The sequence below is a fragment of the Magnolia sinica genome, chromosome 12, assembly GCF_029962835.1.
Source record: "Magnolia sinica isolate HGM2019 chromosome 12, MsV1, whole genome shotgun sequence".
In the NCBI taxonomy this organism is placed as follows: Eukaryota; Viridiplantae; Streptophyta; class Magnoliopsida; order Magnoliales; family Magnoliaceae; genus Magnolia; species Magnolia sinica.
The window spans coordinates 8,034,210-8,042,157 of record NC_080584.1 but is presented as its reverse complement, the minus strand read 5'-3'; the positions used below and the strand labels follow the sequence as shown (position 1 = coordinate 8,042,157).

Here is a 7,948-nt window from a genome sequence, read left to right as displayed (position 1 = left end):
AAAATGAGAGTTTGTACTTTGAAAAATAAAATAAAATTGAGAAGTTCGATAAAAATTGACAAGTTCAAATAAAATGCTTTTAAAAAAAATGGAGAAGTTAAAAAGAATTCGAAATTTTAAAATAAAACGATATTAAAAAATCGATACTTTATCAAAAAACAAACATTTTGAAACGAAAAATAAATAAGTTAAAAACTTTTGTGATTTTGAAAAATAATTGAAAATGTTTAAAAATTGAAATTAAAAGAAAAAGTTATTTATAAAAACACTAAGATTTTGAATATATATATATATATATATATAATTTTTTTGAAAAGAATTGAAAAGTTGAAAGCAAAATGATGCTTTTAAAGAAAAAAAATCAGCATTTGGGAATTTTTGGGAAAAAAATTAAAATTTGTGAAAATTTTAGATATTTTGAAAATAAAAATTCAGAATTTGTATTTTATTTTATTTTTAAACATAGTTTATAATAAAAATGATATTTTGTTAAAAATTTTCAAAGAAAAATTAAGAGTAAAAAAATATATGCTTTGAAAAAAAAATGTTATTGTTATTTTTAATGGAAATTGAAATTTTTCTGTGAAAAAAAATAATAATAAACTATTAGGCACATCCACTCATTGAACCTTTAACTGTTTTTAGACAATCTAATCAGTCCAGATTGAAGAGTAAATAACTTCAGTTGTTTAAATCAAATTTCACTCAAATTGTTGATTAATCTTGTATGCCCAATGTCTCTCTTATGTAGCCTGATTGGGGCGAGTAACTAGTCAATTTGAGGGTATTGATAAGTATAATAGAGTGAATGGACCAGATATGTAAAATGGGCCAAATATTCTCGTCAAAATTGTGACCCAAGTTATTGACCTTGTGAGAACTTGAGAATTGATGTTAGTAAGTTTTGTGGGGCCCATCATGATGTGTATCAAACATCAACACCATGCATTTGATGTGTCCCCTTTAGGTTATGAGATATCTCAAAAATCATCTATATACGAAACTCAGGTGGGCCATACTATCTAAAACCATGGGAAGACCTCCTAAAAATATAAAAGCATTTGGTGGGGCCCACATGAGTTTTGGATACGGCTGAAACTTGGTCTGACCCGTCATCCAAGTGGGACACACATAATGAGTGGGTTGGATATGTGAATCACATTTAGGCAGGCCCAATATATGATTATGAATGTTTTAAGGAAACCCATCCCCACTACATTTAGGTGAGTTACTCATTTCCCTTACCAGAGTAAACTCTGTGGGGTCCACCATTATTTATTTATTTTATCCACTCCGTTCATCCATGTTAATAGATAATTTGAGGTCTAAAGAACAAAAAGGAAGCATATCCAAAGCTCAAGTGGACCGCACCACAGGAAATAGTGTGATTGAACCTCTAACATTGAAAAATTCTTGGAGGCCATAGAGGTTTTGGATCAAGCTAATGTTTGTATTTCCTATTCATTCATATCTTTTTGATATTATGAATAGTTTGGATGGAAAATAAACATTACTGTGGGCCCAAGGAAGGTATCAACGGTGGAAATCATTATTCCACATTGTTTCGTGTGGCATGGTCTACTTGAGTTTTCGATTTATCGAAAATTTGGGATCAACCCACACCATTCATCCATTTTTCAAGATCATCTTAGAGAATTATCCAAAAAAATGAATCATATCCAAAGATTAAATGGACCACACCACAAATAAGGGGAACGGATTGGCTACTCCCCCTGACACGAGTCAATGGCTGGTGGTTGGTGCTATGTGGGCCCCACCATGATGTATGTGTTTCATCCATACCGTCCATCTATTTTTAAAGATCATCTTACGACATGAGACCAAAATGAGGTATATCCCAATCTGAAATGGACCACATTATAGGAAACAGTGTTGAATGAGCGTCAACCATTAAAAACATTTTGGGGGGCCATAAAAGTTTTGGATCGAGATGATTTTTGTTTTTCCCCTTCATCTAGGCCTGTATAACCTAATAAACAGATTAGATGTCAAAAAAACAATACAGTGGGCCTTAGGAGGATTTTAATGATGGATATCTAATCATTATTGTTTTCATGTGGTGTAGTCCACCTGATATTTATATACCTCTCATTTTTGGAATAAATCCCTAGAATGATCTTCAAAAATGGATGAACATAATGGATGACATACATACATCATGGTAGGGCCCATAGAGCACTGACCACCAGCCACGAGGCTAGTGTAAGGGGAGTAGTGAGGCTAGCTACTGAAGTGACGTTAGCAAGTTCCATGGGCCCCAACATGATGTATGTTTTGTATCCACACCTTCCATCCATTTGGAGAGATTATTTTAGGGCAATATCCAAAGAACGAGTTAAATCCAAAGCTCCAGTGGACCCCAACACAGAAAACAGTGGGACAGTGATGCCCACCATTAAAAACTTCTTAAGGCCTCAAAAGTTTTAGATCAAGCTGATATTTGTGCTTTCCCTTATTTCATGTCTTTTTTAACTTTTGAACAAGTTGGATTTCAAATAAACATTATGATGGGCCTTAGGATACTTTCAACGGTGGGAATCACTCTCCCCACTGTTTTCTTTGGTGGGGTCCACTAAAAAATCAGATGTACTAATTTATCCTTAGAATAACTGTAAAATTCAATGAAAAAAGAAAAAAAGAAAAACTGAATTCCCTGAAATTAGATGAAAATTGGTTTGCATTCATTGAAAATGGCAGTCACCATGAATCTTCTGGTTTCAGAATTTTTAGTCAACAAATATTTGATGATTGCATTCGATACTTGTTCTCTTGCAGTCACCATGGGTCTTCTGGTTTCAGAATCTAATGATGGATCAAACCACCAAGTCCTATATATACTGATTCTACGTTTTCTTCATGTTACTCCCTAGAGCATGTCTATCTCTGTGTACAAATAAAACAATCATGTTGATGGTTTGCCTTTATCTCCATGGTAGAGTTCAGTGGACCCTCCTTCTAAATAGGACCTCTCATCCCATTGTTGAGAACACCAACCCAAGAATGCTACATTCATTACATGATTATGTTTTGTCTTCTGAGTTTCAACCCAATGGCTTTTTTTTTTTTGGGTAGAATTAGTTTAGGTTGTATGTTCTCGCGACTGTGATACTTCTAATCCAACACGAACTAACTATTTAGGCAGCATTTGGATGCACTGTCCAATAAAATTGTAATAACAAGTTCAATAAAGTGGAAATGACCAAATTGCAATTAGTTAGTATTCATATTAAATAAAGTAGAAGTCCACTATCAAAAGCAGAAACAAGTAGGCTGGATATCTACCAGGATGACTTTAGAAATACATAGAACTAGAAGATGTGCAGAAATGAATCTACTCGATGTGTAGTCTCATGAACATATAAAAACTTGCCTCCATACACCTAGCCATACTACACAGACATGGAACAGGAAGTTCCCCGTCGTCCATAAAATCAACTTACTTTGTACCTGCCTTGGCCGAGAAAAAAGGACATAGTCTCAACTTCTAATCAGATGGGCCATGCATGTATTTTGAAAGTAGGCTATTTTTCATTTCCTTAGATGCCATTTTGATGAACCGCACCTAAATCTAAACCAAAGTAAAAATAAATCACAAAGCTCAATCTAAATTTGCTTTCACCCAATTCCATAGATCCATGAACAAACCTCATTTCACAACATCCATTAAAAGACACGTATATATTCCATTATCTACACAAGAATCCCAACTAAGTCATGAGATGGAAGGAGTTTGATTTGAATCAAACAAAAAATTATAGCAACAAATTCCACATTTCCATTGTTAAAATGGGGGAACATGTTATATACATGGCTAGTATTGTAATGTGCACGGGTTGCCAATTATAGGATGCCCCATCCACAATGACCGTGCCTGCTTACCTCCAGAAATCTCGACATGGTTTGCAAAGTAGATATGATTTCCAGCTAAACCACCTACAACCAGCAAACCAAGCAAATGCATTTGTTTTTACAATGCAACAAAAAGGAGAGGGAGTTACCATTATTGATCGAACTTTATATACAACAAACCCACAACCTGCCAAGAAAAAACCACTACCAGTTAAACTAGCAATCAAGTAAGCAACTAAAAGAATTCTTTAATCATATACAACAAACCCAAATTACTCTTAGGCAAGATTGAGAACAAAATCATTATCTCCAGCTTTGCCTGATGACAACAATCCATTTTACAAGGATCAAGTGGAGAGACCTGCAAGCTATCATGAGTCGAAATGGCATGATGGTTTAGGATTCTCAGGACAAGAGCATGGTTATTATGATCACTTGAGGGAAGAGAAGAATGATGAACTTGGTATTTCCTCAGGGAAAGAGAGAACTCACACATGGGGTTGCAACAGATCATCCCATTGCTCCTGATACTGTTCATAGATACCCAAACTATGATGGAAACATTCATCAATTTAGTTTCCATTCATTGCATGAAGCTCAGTTAGAAAAAAAAAAAAAAAGATCGCTACCTTAATAACTAAAACCACAAGCTTTGCATACATATCAATAACAGCAAATGAGAGATGCTGGACTTGTTGTGGCGTTTGTAGGGACAATGAGCTTGGATTAATCATGTCAGTGACCAAACAATTTGCTACAGAAATTTCCTGAAATTATAGGTAGAAAGAGAAGGAAAACTCTTAACAACTGTGAGGGTCTAGAGGATTCTCATGGAAACATAATAAAAACCACAGAAAAAGTTTACCATGAGGATTCAGAAAAAGCGATCCATGTGATCATCCCCTTTAAGCAACCCACTTTGTTGTAACTGTGAGATATAATGGGTATAAGCTACATCATACACAGTCAACTAAAGTTCTGCATTTAGCTTTATAAAAATTTAGACTATATTTAAATTTGAATTTGAATTTGTTTATGGATTCTTTAAATATTTTCACGCTTTTAATTGGATAGTCTTCTGTTTGTTTAATTCATTTCAAGGTTTTTTGAGACTGATCAGGTTATTAGCTTTGAAAGAATTCCAAGTATGCTACATTAGCTTTTTTGTTTTTCCTTTATCAGGAATACATGGACTTCAACTCAAGAATACACATGATATACTCATGTATTCAGTTTACACTAGTGAGGTCCATGATTCATTTACATAGAGCATCAGTCTCAGCTTGGCAGGAGGGGAAAGGAAGGTGGGTGACCCAACTGGAAAATGATTCATTTATACCCATTTTTTGCTTTCACATGGCCTTTACTGTTATGCAACTATAACACCAGCTAGCTTTTCTGTGGTCACAATTCCATTTGCTGACAGGAACATTGTCTCCTGATATGTGCCAATTGACTGGCCTATGGTACTTGTACATGGATACTAATGGAACCTGCATCAATGGTTGTTTAGGAATTTATATTTGAGATTTTGTTCATACCCTTGTTTGAACCATCTCTACCGGTGTTGTTGCAGTGATGTGAGTGGGACAATAACCTCTCAGGAACCATACCGGACAACATTGGGAATTGTACGAGCTACGAAATCCTGTAAGATGGCTGGCATTCCTTTTGGTGTGGGTGTTGTGCTTGTTCTTTCTTCAATTGTTTATGGTTTATTGACTGTTATGACTTCCAGGGATATTTCTTACAATCAAATCACTGGAGAGATTCCTTACAACATTGGTTTCCTGCAAGTAGCTACATTGTATGTTTCCATCTCTCAAAAGCTCTGCTGTATCTCTTTTCATCTACAAATAACTATTCGTTTCATCTACTAATCAACCAACTAGAATCATTCAGCTACTGATATTTTCGAACTCTTCTAGTTAAACTGCTTGCTGTAGTATACTCCACTGAATGTCTATTACAGCTGACAATCTGCAACATTTTTTCTTTTATTTTTTGCTCCAGTTGTCATCCATTCTTGTTGCATTTAATTAGGTTTGTTTTTCTTGATAATGGTGTGCTGACCCTAATGAAAAAAAGCTTTCTATTATTAGGTCTCTTCAGGGAAATAAGCTTACTAGGAAGATTCCAGAAGTGATAGGACTCATGCAAGCTCTTGTTGTTTTGTAAGTTTTGTACTGTCTTCTCAAATTCTTTTCATTTTTTTTTCAAAATTTCTTTTCTTCCTAAATAACTGCATGCATCTTTTAAGAAATATGTTCACATAAACAAATCCAACTATAATTTTGACTATAGTGCAATTTTTTTTTTAAAAAATGAAAATTCTTAACTGACCTTTTAGAGGGGATGGTGTCAATATCATCACTCAGTTTTAGCAATGATGCAACCTCCTCAGCTATCCTTTGCTTCTCAACAGAAGCTGGTCCAAAGAGCAATTATAGGACTTAGGCAAGAGACGACGTTGTCAAAGAGTATATGCAGTCTTCTTCTTTTTTAAAAAATTAAAACGGAAAACGGAAAAATGGAAAAAATCACATGATGATATGGCTGACCATATTCTTCCACAGAACATGTGACTTGAATGAATCTTTTGACAATGAAGGCTACAGAAGATCGGCTACCAGAGCTGAAAATCTGTGTAATTTCTGGAAGCTGCAACCTTATCAGAATAAGCATTTTCCAAGCCAACAACAAATGGTGACCAAGCTTGAAAACAAAAAGCAGAACATAAGTGTAGTCAATCCACAGAACAAAAGTACTTTTGGATTAAGCTGATATTTGTGTTTTGCGTGAGATATAATGGATATAAGCTACATCAATATAATTAGTTTCACAACGCATAACATCAACTTGAAAGTAAATCATAAGTACAAAATAGTAGTTTTCCAAGAAGTTATGGACATCGAAATTTCGGCAGTCTAAAATGGTTGTATATTCTCCACTGTACAACTTAACAGTCCACCATGTACAGCTTTCAATTTCCGTACTGAAAAAAAAATTGTACAAGTATGAAGCATGCTAACCTGTGTGTGATTTGGAGACGATTAGATTGTCATATCACCTCCCAATTCATCAATGACCATATCTACTCTAGTCATAAAATCTGGTAAGAATTGAACAGAAGCAGCATCATAAAAAGGAGTAAGAATAGACTGCTGACCAATAAGAAGAATATTGGGTCGTTCGTCTAATCCATGTTTAGCTCTTGATCCATGACAATTGGACCAACTGAATGAAGAGTCTAGATCTCACTGAAGACTAATTACAATATAGGAGGACAGTGACTTCCACACTACTTACTGGGTGTTGATTAATGAAGCCCATATATATTATGGGGAAGAGCTTGTTTTTTTGTTCTTTTTTTTTTTGCTTTTTCTTTTTTCCTTTTTCGAAGCAAATAGTGAGGAAGAGCTTTACTAAGCCCACAGACGAGCATAGTCAGCTCATGCTCACACCAGAACATGTGACAGCATGGCACATATGTATGATCCAATCCATCCAATAGAAGGATCCCACCATCTTGATGCCCTGTACAAAGAATCAGGTCGATCTAGGCACAACCTTCAGATTAGAAGCAGAGAACTAGTAATGGAAGAAATTCACATACCATGAAAAGAAGAATTCGATATGCATCTCTGCAACCAAAAAAGTTCAAAACTTTAAAACTACACAAATAGAGAGAAGGTCATACTAAAGAAACTAGTAAATATGGTTTGCATATCTTACCATTGTTCTCATGTTCAGTCAAACGGCTAGTCAATAGTTCAATGAAGCTAGGAGTCAAAGCTAAGAAAACAGTTCCGAAGTTGTTGTCAAGTAATGGCTGCTGAGAACACTCAAGCTGCTCACTGTCAACTCTCGAAACAGGCATCTTGGTATGATAACTAACATCATGTTTAACAAAGCTCGACTCCTAATTAGTTCTGCAAGACTAAAGAATTTGTATGACTAATGCTCTTTAAATTTCTTTTTACGTTTTACAGAAACTCAAATTAATCAGCCAAATGGAGTATAAAGAAAACAAAGATGCATCAAATCCTATGAAAAATTCTATATTACCACACTAAAG

The 7,948-nt window shown here is 34.9% G+C and overlaps 1 long non-coding RNA gene across 1 annotated transcript; it reads right to left on the bottom strand.

Annotated features, from left to right (window-relative positions):
* Positions 1–4,210: 4,210 nt before the first annotated feature.
* On the bottom strand, positions 4,211–6,984 carry LOC131220358 (uncharacterized). Its single transcript, XR_009158533.1, has 4 exons — positions 6,903–6,984; positions 4,736–4,798; positions 4,500–4,637; positions 4,211–4,419 (listed from the first exon to the last, which is right to left on the bottom strand). It is a non-coding gene; the product is annotated as an uncharacterized LOC131220358 (long non-coding RNA).
* Between the last annotated feature and the right edge of the window lie 964 nt (positions 6,985–7,948).